This window comes from Eurytemora carolleeae, unplaced genomic scaffold (assembly GCF_000591075.1).
Source record: "Eurytemora carolleeae unplaced genomic scaffold, Eaff_2.0 scaffold666, whole genome shotgun sequence".
NCBI classification, from domain to species: Eukaryota; Metazoa; Arthropoda; class Copepoda; order Calanoida; family Temoridae; genus Eurytemora; species Eurytemora carolleeae.
Genome location: NW_019396603.1, coordinates 168,445 through 188,767, shown reverse-complemented (window position 1 = coordinate 188,767; position 20,323 = coordinate 168,445).

The following is a 20,323-nucleotide window of genomic DNA, read 5'->3' as shown; positions in this document are numbered from 1 at the left end:
TCCAAAAATTAAAGAATTATTGTACATATCTTTAAAGCATTATTTATTTAACTTGAACGAAAAATAATTCACATTCTTTAAAAAAACTGAAAGACACCAAATAAACTTTATATAAAAGTATTTTCACTCCATTTAAATAAAATGTGAAAATAACCAGATTTTTCTGAATTATTTTCAAATGTTTAAAAAATGAATACAGAAGCCTAAGGTGGAGTTAGTATATTCCATCTGCCCCCGCTCATAAATCAAGAATATTTTAATTTTAACACAGATACAGATTCAGGTCCGTTAAAACAACACGTTATTTAACCTCTCACCGTTCTATATTGACCCTGAAAGGTACTGTAGACGTAATTTTTTGGTTCAGGGAATTTTTGCGGTCTTAACATTTTTTTGACAAACCTTATTTTTGTTAAACCCTATTTTTGACAAACCCTATTTTTTTCAAACCCTATTTTAGACAAACCCTATTTTTGACAAACCCTATTTTTGACAAACCCTATTTTTGTTAAACCCTATTTTTGACAAACCCTATTTTTGTTAAACCCTATTTTTCACAAACCCTACTTTTGACAAACCCTATTTTAGACAAACACTATTTTTCACAAACCCTTTTTTTGTTAAACCCTATTTTTGTTAAACCCTATTTTTGTTAAACCCTATTTTTGAAAAACCCTATTTTTGACAAACCCTATTTCTGTTAAACCCTATTTTTCACAAACCCTATTTTTGTTAAACCCTATTTTTGTTAAACCCTATTTTTCACAAACCCTATTTTTGTTAAACCCTATTTTTGTTAAACCCTATTTTTCACAAACCCTATACCGAAACAAAGGTCGACATCGTGCCAAGAAAAAACCTTTTTTGTCACGAATTATAAAATGGGTAAGTGGTTCTGTACACACATGAGGGCCCTGAAAAACTAATCCAAAAATGTATAAAATTTAAAAATAGCAAAAAATATGCAAAGTATGGATTGGAAAAAGCATCAAAAAGGTCATTAAAATTTAATTGTTGAGGTCCGGCCTTTTGAAATCAAGTTATCGCCGATTTTTTTAATATTCAAAAAAGGAACAAGAAGAAGTATTCATGGAAGTTCGAAAAAGAAATAATGGATGAAAGGATTTAGTAGAATAAATCAAAGAAGTTTTAATAAACAGAAATACCCCCCCCCCTTTCCTAAATTCACAGTACACAGCCTACTTCAGAAAGATATTTTACAAATCGTGAAAGTAAAAAAAGTGTAAAAATTCAAGTTTGATTTCCTTCTTTGGTTTAATTTTAGGAGGCATTTTTGGGTCCCCGATTTGTGTTAAGATTTGTCTGAAATTGGGTTTTTACCCCCTCAAATGATATACAAGTCACGCCAAAAAAGTCACACAAGGTCGACCTTTTTGGCTGATTTTGGGCACCGCGGACGGGGAACTGTTTTAAAGAATTTTAGACGTATAAAATATAAAATATCCGATATTCTATATATGGAAGTTAAATACAAAGCATTGTTTGGAACACAGCTATCTTACATATAGATTTTTGGGTTTGAGATGAAAGTTTTATTTTTCCAAATTAAATCTACACATTTCTGACCCTGCCTTCTCAAGTAGTTGGTAAATCTAGGAAGACGAATTTTTTCACTCAAACATTAAAGCATTAGTTTTCATTTTAATATCAAGAGGTCTATTTAACTTATTCTGCCTTGTGTTATTTTTAGAATTTTCTCCTTTTAAGTGAATTATCAGAATTATTCTTTGGATCCGGACTCGAACAGGATAATGCGGGGTTTGGATACTGGATAGGACTTTGCTGGGGTTAGACAGAAGATTGTGGGGCTCATGGCCGCACGCCCCCTTCATCCCTTGTCGCACAGAATATTCAGGAAAGTTTTATGTACATCTGTATTTATCTTCCTGCATGCAGTTATGTCAGGGTTACACGCATGTAAATCAATCTGAATCTTTCTACATTCTCTTTCATTTTTCACTACCTTTCCTTTCTACTTTTCTTCACAGCCTTTCCTTTCTGCTTTTCTTTTCTACCTTTCCTTTCTTCTTTTCTTCACAGCCTTTTCTTTCTTCTTTTCTTCACAGCCTTTTCTTTCTGCTTTTCTTCTCTACCTTTCCTTTCTACTNTTTCTACTTTTCTTCTCTACCTTTCCTTTCTACTTTTCTTCTCTACCTTTCCTTTCTACTTTTCTTCTCTACCTTTCCTTTCTTCTTTTCCCAAAAGGTATTTTATCTTTCTTAACAAAATGTTTAATTCTTTTCTATTTTCTCAGAACAGTTCACGGCGTGGTGTTTAGATTTTAATATTTTAAATTTCACAATTTTTTGCAGAAAACTGTCATGGAGGAAATTGTTTTCTGCTATTTCAATTTAAAGTTTTCTATTCAAGTATACAGTATTGTATACAGTGCATCTAGACAATATTTTCACTATATATTCTAGAAGTTTTGTACATGTATAACTGTATATTGTGCATGTACAATGTATGCAGTTTATACACGAGACTCAAAATGTAGAATCAAATCTGTTGCTTTAAGGAAATTTAAAGACGACATTATCGATTGTCTTCTTATTCATATAAAACTGTCATGGAGGAAATTGTTTTCTGTTATTTCAATTTAAAGTTTTCTATTCAAGTATACAGTATTGTATACAGTGCATCTAGACAATATTTTCACTATATATTCTAGAAGTTTTGTACATGTATAACTGTATATTGTGCATGTACAATGTATGCAGTTTATACACGAGACTCAAAATGTAGAATCAAATCTGTTGCTTTAAGGAAATTTAAAGACGACATTATCGATTGTCTTCTTATTCATATAAAACTGTCATGGAGGAAATTGTTTTCTGTTATTTCAATTTAAAGTTTTCTATTCAAGTATACAGTATTGTATACAGTGCATCTAGACAATATTTTCACTATATATTCTAGAAGTTTTGTACATGTATAACTGTATATTGTGCATGTACAATGTATGCAGTTTATACACGAGACTCAAAATGTAGAATCAAATCTGTTGCTTTAAGGAAATTTAAAGACGACATTATCGATTGTCTTCTTATTCATATTTTAGGATGAGACTTTAATGACGACCTTAAACTCTTTCAATGTACCGATCTGAAGGTTCAATTAGATTTGTTATCGTAAATATTTCCTTTAAATGGTGAATTTTATGCTATTTAGCCAAAAAAGAAAAATTTTACAGCTGCAGGAACCAATATTGTGAGAAAGAAGACTGAACAGATCCTTTAAAGTCTCTGAAGTCTAGACCATTGAGAATAACCCTGTACAGTGTACAGCCAGAGACTGGAACTTTTTAAGCATGGTTAAATCGAATTCTTACCTCGGTAAAAACAATTCTCTTAAGTTCCGGACTCTGGAATAAATTTAGCCTCAAATGGGTTAATTTCAAGGGTAAGACACGCTACAAGAAATATTTTACATATTTTTTAAACAAAATATATTTTTTTTTCACTAAAATAAGTCAGATATCCGGGGTTCCACTTCATCCCTTTGAGAAGATGGTAGACGGAAAATGTTACCTTGTTAAATGAAATTCCATTTATTCTATTCGTACTATTTATAGTTTTATACCTAGATCCTGCCATCATACTAAAGAAAGAATGTCAACTATTGTAATCCTGTGCAGTGGTTTTGTAGAGCCAACTTTTCCTGCATTGTTTAGCTTGCATGGTACTGTCACAACTTATCTCTGTAAAATATATTTATTTCTTTAAATAAAATATACTAGAATTTTTGTAAAAGTAATTTTAATAAGTATTTTTTTCGGAATACAGCGACTACCAAAAATAGGAAGACGACTTTTATAATCAAGTTTTAACTTTATAAAATCCTGTGAGACACAGTAACTGTGCAATGCAAACAGCTCCCCAGTTCACTAAATTAGTGATTTTGATAAGTGTATAGTAAAACTATTTGCTTTATAGCAACATGAAATACATTTGAGAATTGCTTTAATGTCGATTTAAGTGCACACTGCCATATGCCCTGTATTGCTGGGGTGTAATGATCCTGGAACAAAGAGCTATTTTCTCAGTGTTCCTGGAGTGTAAAGAAACTGGAACAAAGAGCTATGCTATCAGTGTTCCTGGAGTCTAAAGATCCAGGAACACAGAGCTGCCTTCCTAGTGTTCCCGGAATAAATAAGCCTGGAACATCAGTGACCTTCATAGTGTTCCTGGGTTGCAATAAAGATCATGGAACACAGCCCAGTGTTCCTTGAGTGAATAATGAACCATGGAACGATACCTAGCCAGTGTTCTTGTGATTAAAAAAGACCCTGAAACGTACAGCTTCATTTCCAAAGGGTAAAACCTTTGAATGGAATTGCACTTTGACTTTGTAAAGTTTCAAATTGAGGTGTTTAACACCGTCAGTCGGAAAAGATGTCCATACTTGCCACTGAAACCAGCGAGGACGCTTGTCCTTTAAAAGAAATGAAAAGGTATCCAATGAGGACGCTTGAGCTCTGAAAGAAATATAGATGTGGTATTCGTTGAGGACGCTTGACCTCTGAAAGAAATGAAAAGGTATCCAATTAGGACACTTGATCTCTGAAAAAAAAGGTATCCAATGAGGATGTATCCAATGTCTAAGGTTGACCTCTGAAAAAAATTACGAGGTATTCAATGTCTAAGGTTGACCTCTGAAAGAAATTAAGAGGTATTCAATGTCTAAGGTTGACCTCTGAAAGAAATTAAGAGGTATTCAATGTCTAAGGTTGACCTCTGAAAGAAATTAAGAGGTATCCAATATCTAAGGTTGACCTCTGAAAGAAATTAAGAGGTGTCCAATGTGTAAGGTTGACCTCTGAAAGAAATTAAGAGGTATTCAATGTCTAAGGTTGACCTCTGAAAGAAATTAAGAGGTGTCCAATGTCTAAGGTTGACCTCTGAAAGAAATTAAGAGGTATCCAATGTCTAAGGTTGACATCTGAAAGAAATTAAGAGGTGTCCAATGTCTAAGGTTAACCTCTGAAAGAAATTAAGAGATATCCAATGTCTAAGGTTGAATTCTGGAAGAAATTAAGAGGTATTCAATGTCTAAGGTTGACCTCTGAAAGAAAATAAGAGGTATCCAATGTCTAAGGTTGACCTCTGAAAGAAAATAAGAGGTATCCAATGTCTAAGGTTGACCTCTGAAAGAAATTAAGAGGTATCAAGGTTGTTTCATTTGAACTAGTTCTATGAACTCAAGAACATAATTTAAAAGAAAATCAGAAAACTTTTTGACAATCCTTATTATTTCTTCTTTTTGTAGAATTAGTATTTTAAACTCTTGAATTCATCCAACTTATTTCCAGATTTCAACAGAATAAAAGATTTTATAAAACCATTCTCTTACACTAGTGGCATACAAAAAAGAAATATTCTCTAATTGAATAAAGATGAAAATTTTAACTGAGTTTCTTCAAACTCTAATCTGTTCATTATGCCTTTGCAACCTGATGTTGTAAACCATTGATATTTCAAACTATGACTTCGTGATCTAGCAGATTTCAAAATTTAAATATCAAAGTTTGATTTTTGGTGTGTTTTCACAATAAGAATATTAAGTAGAAAAAAATTTTTTTTTAGGTTTTTATAAACACTCCGCAAACTACATGTATGTATATTTCATATCGATCTTGCGTACATTCAAATATTTTTATTAAAGTGTAAGCTAGCCTAAAGTTTCAACTGAACGCAGAATCCTACACTTTTTAACACAAAAAATAACGAATTTTTACTCATTTTTACTCAAATAAAGGTTTAAAAAGATATTCCAACTATTTATCGAGAAATTTACATTCAAAGTAATTTTTGATCGCCTCGCCATTTTCTGGCTTGAGATTGCCTGGCTCTAACCACGATAGTCTTATCATAAACTACCTAACCCATAATTAAAGATCTAAACATAGGTCCGAAACCCCTTTAAGGTCCGTTTTCACTTGCTTCAATGAGCAGTTACCAGTTATTTAAAAAAGTTGTGTAAACCTTGTTTTTAATGTTTAATATTTACTCAACGTAAATTAAAAATGCCAAAAACAATCGAGATGAATCTTGACAATCTTCCGGACAAAGATTTGTGTAGATTTTGGTTTCTAAATATTGTAATAGTGTATAGAGTTCTAAATATTTATATTGAATTATTATGTTTATTAATTGATTAAAAACCTTAAAAAGTGACTTTCTAAACTACTTTAATGTCATTTTATATAATTAATATTTTCTCCTGAAACTTGTGGAACTTTAAGTCTTCAGGTTCTCATCAGTAGGATTAATCTTAATACTTGAATACTTCAAGATACTTGATTTTTATTTGATTTTTCATTTGACACTTGATGCACAAATGTTTCAACAAGGAACTCGATGCCGTAATGGGAAGTTTCAGGACATATTTTTTCTTTTTCTAAAAACTCGTTCTTCCTTTTTCGTCTTATCCTTTTTAATCAAATTTACCTTTTTGAGCTTCTTTTTCTTTTTGTTGAACTTTGTTTTCTTTTGTTGACTGTATCTTCTTTTTTTTTAACTGTATCTTCTTTTTATGGACTATATCTTCTTTTTTTGGGCTATATCTTCTTTTTTGGACTATATCTTCTTTTTTTTGGACTATATCTTCTTTTTTTTGAGTGTATCTTCTTTTTTTGGACTGTATCTTTTTTCTTGGACTGTAACTTCTTTTTTTGACTGTTTCTTTTTTTGGACTGAATCGACATTTTATTTGGACCGTATCTTCTTATTTTTGGACTGTATCTTCTTATTTTTGGACTGTATCTTCTTTTTTTGGACTGTATCTTCTTTTTCTTGGACTGTATCTTCTTTTTCTTGGACTATATCTTTTTTTTCTGGAACTGTATCTTCTTTTTCTTGGACTGTATCGTCATTTTATTTCGACTGTATCTTTTTTGGTCTGCATCTTCTTATTATTGGACTGTTTCTTCTTATTTTTGGACTGCAAGTTAATATTTGAATAGGAATAAAAAACTCATTACTATAGATTTATTTTGGAATATACTTTTTTACTTTTCTGTGAATTTAAATAAAAACAATATTTTGCGTTGAAAAATTAGAAATATTTGGTTTTGAATCAGACCTTTTAAACACTATAATGTTTTAAGTTAAAAGCGACTGATTTTAAGATTATTAAGAAATCTGTGGCTAAAGGATAAATTATTAAATCTGAAAACTAACCTAATATCATCAGTTTATCTTATAAATATTAGATTTGCTTTCGTAACTTGTCAACCCTTTCATCGTATATAAACTAAACACTTTTCCAAACTTATAGTGTCATAAATTCAAGAATTCCCTGATCAGTTTACAACTGGTAGACATTTAAATCTTAATCATTCTAGTCTCTGTAGCAGAAATCCACTTGTGGCTCCCTTTGTTCCCCACCTTTGATATATAATGTTTTGTTAAAGGTTACCACTGTGAATTCGTTGTTGGAAAAATCAAAACCTTTTAAAATGTTGTTCTCTGCTATACAGAGGGATTTTCGATGCAATTTTCTGTAAATGATTTTCAAAAAACTTTCTTTTTTCTTTTTATGATTTTATTCAAATTCGTAGCATTCTCCTTTAACATTCTCATACAAAGGATGTTTAAATTGTGAAAATCTTGTAGTTGATGAATAGGAGAGAGAAGAACCCCCAGTGTCGGATTAAAAAATTGCAAGATTGAAATTTTGTCTCTAGGTATGCAATAATCAAATATTCTCCAGGTATTTGAAGCTAAAGGATTAATTCTGCTCTGGTTAGCACTGCAGGAGCTAAAGGATTGAACCCTTTTAGTTTTGAGCTGAAGGATTAAACCCTGGTTAGTTTGTACTGTTTGAGCTAAAGGATAAAACCTTCTCCAGTTAGTGCTGGAGCATCTGAAGGATTAAACCTGTTCTTGTTAGCAGTCCAGCAGCTAAAGAATTAAACCTTCTCCTGTTAAAACTGGAGCAACTGAAGGATTAAAACTTCTCCAGTAAGAACTGGAGCAGCTGAAGGATTAAAATTTGTCCAGTAAGAACTGGAGTAGCTGAAGGATTAAATCTTCGCAAGTTAGAACTGAAGCAGCTGAAGGATTAAACCTTCTCAAGTTAGCGCTGGACCAATTGAAGGATTAAAACTTCTCAAGTTAGTGCTGGACCAATTGAAGGATTAAACCTTCTCAAGTTAGTGCTGGACCAATTGAAGGATTAAACCTTCTCAAGTTAGTGCTGGACCAATTGAAAAATTAAAACTTGACCAACAAGTTGTTTATGAGCTAAATCATTAGTCTGTGCAGGATGATATTCAAGTACAAAATGCAAGAATATTTATGAATCAAGTAAACTGACACTTAATGAACCTTGTGGTAAAAAAACTTTAAGAATAAGTAAAGTACAAAATAAATTAAACCAGGTATAAGAGAAAGAATATCATAAAAGTTCATCTATTCTAGGAGAGAAGAAACTAATTGAAGAAAAGGGTTTTAAAGTAAACACACTTTGCCAAATAAGTTTTCCATTTACTCTCTAATTCTTTTATTGAAATACAATGTCAATTTAGTGATTTAAAAAGATTTTCTACTTAACACCTTTTAACTGCAAAAAAGTATTAATTACTTTTGCTAAGCATTTTTATTTTGGTACCTTTCAAATAATCTTTATTAATAAATATACGAATAATCTGTAAGGTACGTATTCTGGTATTAAGAATATGAACACTAATGAATTGAATATATAATATATAAATGTATTAATGAATCTGAATATGTACAGATAATACATTCATATCTAACATATCATTTGTAGAAATAATTCTACTGGAAGAAATTACATTTAGATTGAGAGATTACAGATTACAGAAAATGTCTATAATTTATTCTTCAGACAGAGCTGTAGGAACTGGAACACTGAACCTTGTCTTCTAGTTGTACTCCAGGAACCCTTGTCTTCAAGTAGAACTCCAGGAACCCTTGTCTTCAAGTAGTAGTCCAGGAACCCTTGTCTTCAAGTAGAACTCCAGGAACCCTCGTCTTCTATTAGTACTCCAGAAACCCTTATATTCTAGTTGTACTCCAGCAACCCTTGGTTCAAGCAGTACTCCAGGAACCCTTGTCTTCTAGTAGTACTCCAGGAACCCTTGTCTCCTAGTAGTGCTCCAGGAATACTTGTCTCCTAGTAGTACTCCAGGAACCCTTGTCTCCTAATAGTTCTCCAGGAACCCTTGTCTTCTAGTTAAAATCCAGTAACACTTGTCTTCTAGCAGAACTCCAGGAACCCTTTTCTTCTAGTTGTACTCCAGGAACCCTTGTCTCCTGGTAGTTCTCCAGGAACCCTTGTCTCCTAGCAGTACTCCAGGAACCCTTGTCTTCAAATAGTTCTCCAAGAACCCTTGTCTTCTAGTAGTACTCCAGGAACCCTTGTCTTCAAATAGTTCTCCAGGAACCCTTGTCTTCTAGTAGTACTCCAAGAACCCTTGTATTCTAGTTGTACTCGAGGAACCTTTGTCTTCAAGCAGTACTCCAGGAACCCTTGTCTCCTAATAGTACTCCAGGAACCCTTGTCTCCTAGTAGTGCTCCAGGAACCCTTATCTCCTAGTAGTACTCCAGGAACCCTTGTCTCCTAATAGTACTTCAGAAACCCTTGTTTTCAAGTAGTACTCCATGAACCTTTGTCTTCTAGAAGTACTCCAGGAACCCTTGTCTCATAGTAGTTCTCCAGGAACCCTTGTCTTTAGTAGTACTCCAGGAACCCTTGTCTTCAAGTAGTACTCCGGGAATATTTGTCTCCTAGTAGTTCTCCAGGAACCCTTGTCTCCTAGTAGTACTCCAGGAACCCTTGTTTTCAGGAAGTACTCCAGGAACCTTTGTCTTCTAGAAGTACTCCATGAACCCTTGTCTCATAGTAGTTCTCCAGGAACCCTTGTCTTCTAGTAGTACTCCAGGAACCCTTATCTTCAAGTAGTACTCCAGGAATCTTTGTCTTTTAGAAGTACTCCAGGAACCCTTGTCTTCAAGTAGTAGTCCAGGAATCTTTGTCTTTTAGTAGTACTCCAGGAACCCTTGTTTTCTAGTAGTGCTCCAGGAACCCTTGTCTTCTAGAAGTACTCCAGGTATCCTTGTCTTCAAGTAGTACTCCAGGAACCCTTGTCTCCTAGTGGTACTCCAGGACCCCTTGTTTTCAAGTAGTACTCCAGGAACCCTTGTCTTCTAGAAGTACTCCAGGAACTCTTGTCTCATAGTAGTTCTCCAGGAACCCTTGTCTTCTAGTAGTAATCCAAGAACCCTTGTCTCATAGTAGTTCTCCAGGAACCCTTGTCTTCTAGTAGTACTCCAGGAACCCTTATCTTCTATTAGTACTCCAGGAACCCTTGTCTCCTAATAGTACTTCAGGAACCCTTGTTTTCAAGTAGTGCTCCATGAACCTTTGTCTTCTAGAAGTACTCCAGGAACCCTTGTCTCATAGTAGTTCTCCAGGAACCCTTGTCTTTAGTAGTACTCCAGGAACCCTTGTCTTCAAGTAGTACTCCGGGAATATTTGTCTCCTAGTAGTTCTCCAGGAACCCTTGTCTCCTAGTAGTACTCCAGGAACCCTTGTTTTCAAGTAGTACTCCAGGAACCTTTGTCTTCTAGAAGTACCCCATGAACCCTTGTCTCATAGTAGTTCTCCAGGAACCCTTGTCTTCTAGTAGTACTCCAAGAACCCTTGTCTCATAGTAGTTCTCCAGGAACCCTTGTCTTCTAGTAGTACTCCAGGAACCCTTATCTTCTAGTAGTACTCCAGGAACCCTTATCTTCAAGTAGTACACCAGGAATCTTTGTCTTTTAGAAGTACTTCAGGAGATTTTATACTGATAATCTGCAGCTGATTTATACAACTACTGTACAAATACTCTGCAGTAGAATATATAGATTTATACAAATACTCTGCAGCAGAATATTTAGATTTAAACAAATATTCTGTAGTAGAATATATAGATTTATACAGATACTCTGCAGCAGAATATTTAGATTTATACAGATACTCTGCAGTAGAATATTTAGATTTATACAGATACTCTGCAGTAGAATATAAAGAATTATACAGATACTCTGCAGTAGAATATATAGATTTATACAGATACTCTGCAGTAGAATATATAGATTTATACAGATACTCTGCAGTAGAATATATAGATTTATACAAATACTCTGCAGAAGGTAAAATATTTAGATACTAGCTTGGGAACCAATCGCTGCCCAGGTTACAAAAAGCTACTTATGCCGTGTAACCTTGGGAGAGCTATTCCCATCCCATTTACCTGAAAACTAAATATTCGCTATTAAAGTCGACCTATTCAGCTTAGATTCTCAAAACTTAGCTAAGAACATTACCGTGTGTCTCCCGAGTTCCCCATTCAAAATTTGAGGCAAATCAGTCCAGGGGTTCCTGAGTTATGATTGGTCAAACAAACAAACAGACAAATAGAATTATTATAATTATATATTTATAAATATATATATACTGTATATAGTAAAATAAATAGATATATACAGATACTCTGCAGCAGATTACCTGTATAGGTTATTGTTATAAGGAGAAAAACTATGATTTAAAGGGACAGACCGGCTATTTCAGGTAGTTGAACTGAGTATGCAGCGTTGTGGACAATTTCTTTAGGATTCATTTGAGACATAAAAACTTTTTAAAGATCTGTAAATCCTGAGTTTGAGCCCAAAGTCGACGTTCAAAATCGTACTTTTGGGTGGATACGTTTTCAGAATTGTTTTTTTTAAATTACTAAATAACGACGACGAAAAATAAAGTAAAAATCATACAGTAATCTAATTAGATGGTTTGTAACATATTTCTCAAAAGAAAGGAATTGAGTTTTTGTCACAAATTCAAATTGTCTAAGCCCTTTATCTTTACAATCTGATGATGGATACCTTAGATATTTCAAACTTTGATTATTTGGTCTAACAGAATTGATAGGTTGAAATATCAAAGGTCTACAACATTGGGTAGCAATGATAATGAGGATAGAAAAGTAGAGTTTGTGACAAGAACTCAGTTCCTTTGTCAGTAAATCAATGCTAGAATTTTCGTTTTCATCATTATATTGAATTTCTTATTTTCTTTGAATTTATTCGCAGATTTCTTCAAATTCTTCAAATGTCGTTTTTTCAATAATAATTCCAGAAAATCTGCAGAAAATCTTTGTGAATAATGAGAAAATAGAAACTAATAATTTAAGAAGATTACTTATTTTCGATGAAAAGATTAATTTTGATTTTCTTAACCTGTTCCTAAACAACTAATTAGTTTTGTTTACATTTTCTGTCGTAGTTATTTAATAATTTATAAAAAACCAATTCTGAAACGTATCCACCCACAAGTATGATTTTGAACGCCGCCTTTGCGCTCAAACTCAGGATTTACAGACCTTTAAAAAGTTTTATATGTCTCAAATGAATCCTAAAGAATTTGTCCACAATACTGCAAACTCAGTTTAACTATCTTACATAGCCGGTCTGTCCCTTTAAAAGAAGAAAAAAAGTTTCTTGACAACCATCAAAACTTGACAGGTTTATGTGAACTGGATAATTGACACTTTCTTAATAAATATATTATAATTTATCATTGTTGACATCTTTCGGAATTATTAACAAACGTTTCCCGTCTGTGTCTGGAGTGTCTGGGCCTTCAAAAGAGACTAAGCTTGAACACAGTAAATGTAAAATATCTTTAAAATTATTTAATACCTGGAATTCTCAATCCTCATTTTATTTGAACTTTAAGGTATTTATATATTCCTAAATTTTCAATTTTACATCAAGTATTATTAATTCTAGAAAGTTTTTAAAAATCTTAACAAATATAGAGTTCTGCGCAAAAAAAAATTTAAGTGTTTTTATTTAACCCTGATATTTAGCTTTCTCTTGGTAATTCTCCGGAATTGTTTGAACCATGATCCAACAGACATTAAAACTAACAATCCTTCATGGGGTTTAATTCAACTTTGAAATTAAACCAGAGAAACCGTGATTGCCAGAAATAAACTTGTAAATTACCATGAGGAGAAGTCTGGTTCTATAGATTAAGATGAGGAGAAGTCTGGTTCTATAGATTAAGATGAGGAGATGTCTGGTTCTTAGATTAAGATGAGGAGAAGTCTGGTTCTATAGATTAATATGAGGAGAAGTCTGGTTCTATAGATTAAGAGTAGGAGAAGTCTGGTTCTATAGATTAAGATTAGGAGAAAGTCTCTTTCTATAGATTAAGATGAGGAGAAGTCTGGTTCTATAGATTAAGTGTAGGAGAAGTCTGGTTCTATAGATTGAGATTAGGAGAAAGTCTCTTTCTATAGATTAAGATGAGGAGATGTCTGGTTCTTAGATTAATATGAGGAGAAGTCTGGTTCTATAGATTAAGATGAGGAGATGTCTGGTTCTTAGATTAAGATGAGGAGAAGTCTGGTTCTATAATTATGATGTGGAGAAGTCTTGTTCTAAAGATTAAGATTAGGAGAAGTCTGGTTCTATAATTATGATGAGGAGAAGTCTGGTTCTATAGATTAAGATGAGGAGATTTCTGGTTTTATGGATATGTTTAAATGTTTATTAAATTATGATATTTAATAAAAATACGATTGTCTTGCAGGATTCAAAATAAGTATTGTTAATATGATAAAGAGTTAATTTATCGAAATGGTATTTAGTAAAGGTCGGGTTGGTTCTAATCATTTTGGAAAAGGTTCTTTCCAATAAACTTATCTAAAGGTTAAGAGAGTCTGTAGATAAGGAATTGCTAATAGATTAAATCAATACTTTCTTTATTAGTTTTTATCGAAAATGTAAAATTCCAACCAAACTTAAAGGAAGCTTTTGCAAAAAAATAAAGACGATATAGGCTTACGGCGAAAAATAATCGCTTTTGATCGTTTCTAATCTTACTTCTATCTTTGTGTCTAAGGAGAAAATTGTTAAAAACTACTTTTACGGAAGAACGTTGTGTCCATACAAATTCAGAAAGTTGTAATATACGACTCGGATCGTAAAAATCAATTTAATTCTAAACAAATCATTCAGACATTACATCCTGTAGTCGTCCATTATTTTTCGATGCATTCGTATAAAGTTAATATTAAAAAATATTTTTTTTTGTATACAAAACACTTCAAACGCCGAAATTGCTGGCCGCCAGGTGTCTCTGCTCTCGATTCTTTGAATGATTACACCTAGCGGAAAAAACCGTAGCTTTAGTCACAGTTGTTTATAAAACAAACAACAAATATTATGAAATATTAACTATGTATGAATTCGTCAAAAAATAATCGACAATTATAGGTTGTAATATCTGAATGATTTGTTTGAAAATAAATTGATTTTTACGATCCAAGTCGTATATTGCAACTTTCTGAATTTGTATGGACACTACGTTCTTCAGTAAAAGTCATTTTTAACAATTTTCTGCTCATAGACACAACAGATAGAAGTAAGATTAGTAGGGATCAAAAGCGATTATTATTCGCCCTAAGCCTTTTCCTATACCCCCTATCATTTTTCGCGAATACTTCCTTTAAAGTAAAGAAGTTCAAGAGCTGAGTGAAATAAAAAAGGGACTTTGGGGGGGGCGAGTGGGTTCACCCCCCCCCCTCTCCTGAAGGTACATCTAAAGTGAAAGTGTGGTATAAGTAAATTCCCTGTAGATCGAATCTTAAACTGTATTTATTTCTGCATTTTCCCTGAACCTTGCCAAAATATATTCCGGGTTTACTTAAAACTTTTAGAATTTCCCTTATCATCCATAATCTTGAGACTTGAAACTAGGGTTTATCAATTTTACATTTCTGCCAGCAAAAACCAGCGTCGTGGTGGAAAATTAGAAATATATTTTTTATACTACCAGACTTTTAGCGCCCATTTCATATTAACACTGATGAACAACTATACGAGTCGCCGTTTTAAATTCGACAAAATTTCCAGGCATTACTTTTCACCTTCTACCAACCATCAACCTTCCATACGGTCTTTGTGAGTTGTCTCAAAAATGTTGGACTCGGTCAGAGAAGCCGTTTATTTGATACAAACAAAAATATCTTCTTAAAATAAGTTCAGAACATTTTCTTTTGTTTATTTAATATAGTTTATTGCTGGACATATATACTATTGCTGTATAAAGCAATAATCAGAGCAGCTTCTCAGTTTTCATATCTATTAATACAAATTGTTTTGGATAGCTCCTCTTCAGTTAATAAACATGGTATATATTATAGATAAAGATTAGTCGAGGGGAGGAAGGCCAGCCACAACAATTTCTAGTCCGAGCCACATTACGTAGGCAGAAGAGTTTTAAGTTTTACCTGAATAAAGTTTGATATCATCTTACGTTTTTAATGATTCAAACATGATTTAATCATTGCAATACTTATTTTATGCCCTAACGTGGCCAGATTTGTTAAAAATAGTTTTATCTTCAAGAATTAGATACTTATCAACACATAATAATCGAAGGACGAGGATTTCGAGGTGGTTCCGAGAGAAAATGAGGAGAATGTGGCTCGGACGAGAAGTTGTTGTGGCTGGCCTTCTTCCCCTCATTAGTCTTTTTTCCAATATTTCAATCTTTCACCTTACCTAACCTAACCTAACCTAACCTAACACCTTGCAATCTAAAATGTGAAAAAATTGGTAGGTCTTAAGTATTAGACTGTACATTACTAATCAGTGATCAGGGCACTAAACTTACGGTACTGTTAAGGGTACATTATTGTACAGTACTGATCAGGGTACTGTACTGTACAGTACTGATCAGGGTACTGTACTGTACAGTACTGATCAGGGTACTTACTGTACACATTATAAAACTTAATAAAAACATTTTTTGGAAACACAGGTTTCTTCTTGAATTATATATTTTTCTGTTTAAATCCTAATATAAGAAACAGGAAATATTCACCTACCTTATTATGAAATATGCAATATGGGCGGTTCCGATTAAAGTGAATAAATCTTATTAATAATAGCGTTTGGCCCAACCAGCCGTTTTTATTTTATCTGTTCCGCTATACAATTCAAAATTTATAAATTTATTTTTTATTTATAAAAAAATCAAAATTTTTATATTAAATCTATGAAGTTTCACTTCTGAAAACTGATATAAAAGTTCCCCCCACTACAGTTTACTTTTCAAAGTCACAAATTCAACAGCTTTGAATTGTGACAGTAATGGCCATTTCTTTGATCTTCCCTGGAATAACTGGGAAATAGAAGAGAATTTTCTAAATCTGTCCTATAGCTAGCTTGAATGCAGAGAAATTCTTGGAAACAGATGAAAAGTTGAACTGCCAAACCTAAACTTTACTTTATTCTGTCAAAACGTTAAATTGAAAACTTATATTTCTCAATAGGGTAATTTATATGAAAGAGACCAGTTGAGTAAATTCAAATCAAATGTTTCTTCTCGGTTTATAAGAAAAAAAGAATCCAAAAAAAATCTAACTTAAACCAAAATTATCCTACTTTTTGCGCATAAAGATTGTCGCCCCTGAACCCGAAAAGTAAACTTTTTAATGCGCAAACATCACAAAGAAAATATTCTTGCTTTTTCAGAAACCGGGAAATTTTTGTTCGAATAGTTCAGTTTCCTTGAAAGTCAGACTGTTTGGCTAGTTCTGAGTAAATAACCATTATTTTTCTATTTACAGAGTCATACATTTATATTTTTTTAAACTGATTTACTATATGCTAAATGTCGGATTTTTAAATATACAGAAAATATTTAAGAAATCCACGAAAACCCGGTATCTTCAGAGAAGCTATCGATCATTCTGACGATCTTTTGACCCTGAGGGATATCTTTTAGAGGGTAAGATATGTTAGTTGAACTGATTTAAAGATCGGCGTTTAATGTTTGTAATTTTGAATATTTGAAGTAACAAGTGATTGCCATTTTTTAATTAATTTATAACCCTCACCACAGGAAGGGGTTGGTTGAAATTACGCTGACAGTACCTTTAAGCAGTCTTAAGGTTTGATAGATGTAGATTATATGCTGACAGTCCCTTTAAACAGTCTTAAGGTTTGATAGATGTAGATTATATGCTTGATGAAACAAGTTCCTTATCCCTGGATTACAGATTGTGAAGGTTTGGGAAAAGATTTATTTACTCCAATCTTTGGAGTGAAAACTTCCTGATCCAACCCAATAATAGTCAGTAATCGGAGAATTATTGGCAGATTTACGCTTTCAATAAAAACAACCGGAGCTGCAGGGTTCAGCTCGGAAATTTATCTTAAAATTAATTCAGGGCGCTTTGTGCCGAGTTTTCTTAATGTTTAATTTTATAGAAATAAAAGAACAATTATTACTCTATACTGGAATTAGGGTTTCCAATAGCAATAGCATTGCGCGCAGCGATGCGCAACAATGCGCAATGTTTGCTTCCTTTTGCGCTTTTATGCGCAATATCTATTGCGCGAAAAGTTACAATGGCGGATATGAATTTTGCGCTTTTGCGCATTGGCGCTGTTAAATATTCTTGTGTTGCATCTGGCCCCATCCCAATAAAAATATGATGTCTAAAAATCAGGTATCAGGGCTCATTCTCAACGTTTTAACAAAATCATCGATGGTTTTTTCTAGTTTAAAGAATAGTTTCACTAGTTATAACTATTTAAAATATTAAACTTTTAGTTTGCAATAAAACTCTCATCTCTCATCTCAATGATTGGCCAATGAAAGAAAGATTGAGGTGACCTGGTTTTTACAGGGAATAGGAATAAAGGGAAGGGAAATGGCGCTGGTCTGGCATGAGAAAGCCGGTCGCGCTGCAAACGCACACTCTTTTGGTACAGACATACAGCATGACTACAGTCAAGGAAATTTCAGAACAATGTCGTCTTCGCTGTTCTACTATAGTATTTGTTAAATCCCGAACAACACACAAAGTTTGTCAAAAATCTGCTTAGTTTTTTTTCTTTTCTGTGTTAAATTCTTTATACCCTTTAAATATTCTCTTTGTATCTTCTTTATCCTTCTTAATAAATTCTCAATAATCACCAAAAAGAAAATTAATTTGTTTTCGTCATTCAAAATTAATCTCGAACCACAAATAGTTTATTATGAATTTTAATCTAATTCTATTCTTTTAATTATAGTGTTGACTTAGATATATATGACGTAAAATATATATAAAATACATATATATTATTTATTTTTTATTAAACAGATAACAATACACAAATGTACACTCCTAGACTGTATAAAGCACAAATGCTGAGATTCTTATGTACTGTATATACCTACAGTACACGCCTTCGGTTCGATATTACTTACACACACTCTTTTGGTACAGACACACACACATGACGTTTCCGCCCCCTGAGTTTTTAATTAAATAAGTCAATAGCAGAACTGTTGTTATATTTTCTATTGACCTTACACTTCACAATGTTAAAATTTTATCTGATAAGTAATGATGAAATGTCTTTTTTCTAGCTTGACAAATTTCTTCGTTGTTCCTGCAGCAAACTCTCAGAGTAACCACAAGTTGAAATAATCAATTCTAAAAGAGAAAAACGTGGATATATTTTTCATTTTCAATTAGACAATGCTTTTAAGGGTACAGTTGTGAATCGGACCTGCTATAAATAGAAAGATATTTGAAATTACTTATTTCGTCCCTGTAAGTTTGTATATTTGTCAGTTATACTTTCTTTCTTTCTTGCATTTCAATTTCAAATTTTAATGTTTCAGGGGCGGATACAGGATATAAGTGAGGGGGGGGGGCAAGATTTTTTAGGAACAAAAAAATGAATAATTAGGAACAAAAAAAATTTTTTGACTTAAAAGACTCAAAAAGAGTCAAAATTAATGACTAAAGACTAAAAAACTAGATTTTTAAATTTTAGGAACAAAATTAAAGGATTAGAACAGGAATTTAGGAACAATTAAAAGATTGTTCAGGAATTAGGAACAATAATAAATGATCAGGACAGGAATTTAGGAACAATTAAAAGATTGTTCAGGAATTAGGAACAAAAATATAGGATTAGGACAGGGATTTAAGGTGGGTCGGACACACGAACAGGAACAATACTTGCAAAGTGTTTAACTTTCTAAGATGGTCCCTGTTCTTTACAACAAATTAGAGGGATATTGTAACTTTGTTTAAAAAAATTAAGCTATTTTGAAAAAAAGTTTTAGTTTCACATATTCATCCTAAGTCTATCATTGCAAGTTTGTTATTTTGCAAGCGCAATGATTCGCAACACAAAATTAAGTGTTTGCACAATATTGCGCTTGTTTCATTGCGCAAAAGCACAATCTTCATTGCAAATTGGATTTAAGCAACATGCGTAAAAAAATTGTTGTGCGAAATTTAGCGCAACGAATCGCAAAGAAAAATATCATTGCGTGGAAACTCTACCCGGAATCCTTTTTTTATGAGAATCATTTTAGAGTTTATCCAAATGTATCTTAGAGTTTATCGAAATGTATTTTAGAGTTTATCCAAATGTAGTTTAGAGTTTATCCAAATGTATTTTAGAGTTTATCCAAATGGATTTTAGAGTTTTTCCAAATGAATGCAGAAACACAGTGATCGGAGTTTATGAATTGCGTTAAGTAGATGAACTAAGTATGGTTCCGTTGTGGTTTTTTTTAATCTCACGGAGTTGTATTTTTATACTTTTATTGTAAACCAAATCCGCAGACAAAAACAGAATACAAATTTTTATCGAAAGTCACAGATTCACGGGAGAAGGAACGAACTTTTGAATGAACGTGAGGTTGTAGACTCATCGATAGCTTGTTCTACTACGTCTCTCGACAGTTATAAATTCCAAATATCAGAATATGTTTTCATATGTTTTTTTAATTTTGCTACAAAGATCTCTAAATTACATAATTTTTCCTAATCTGCAGTTAATTCAATGATGTGAGTCAATTCCACTTGAGCAGATACCGAAACAGTGGTAATATGCGACAAATATGAATGAACAATTCTACTTTAACATTGATACAATGAAACATGAATAGTGGTAATATAATATGTGTAAATTTTACCTAAACAATAATATTATGCGTCAATTCTACCTGTCATATCATGTAACATGACGCTTTTATAGATCTATATATATTTATAAATATATATACAGCAGGTTGAAGATGGGTAAGCTTCCTCTTATCTCCAAATGAACCGTTGGATTAGCTGTGAATGTATTCTTCAGAAAATATAAACATAATACATCAAGATACTGTACACTACTATACTACACTACTATACTACTATACTATACTTCACTGCGTGCTATACTACACTACTATACTACACTACTATACTATACTTCA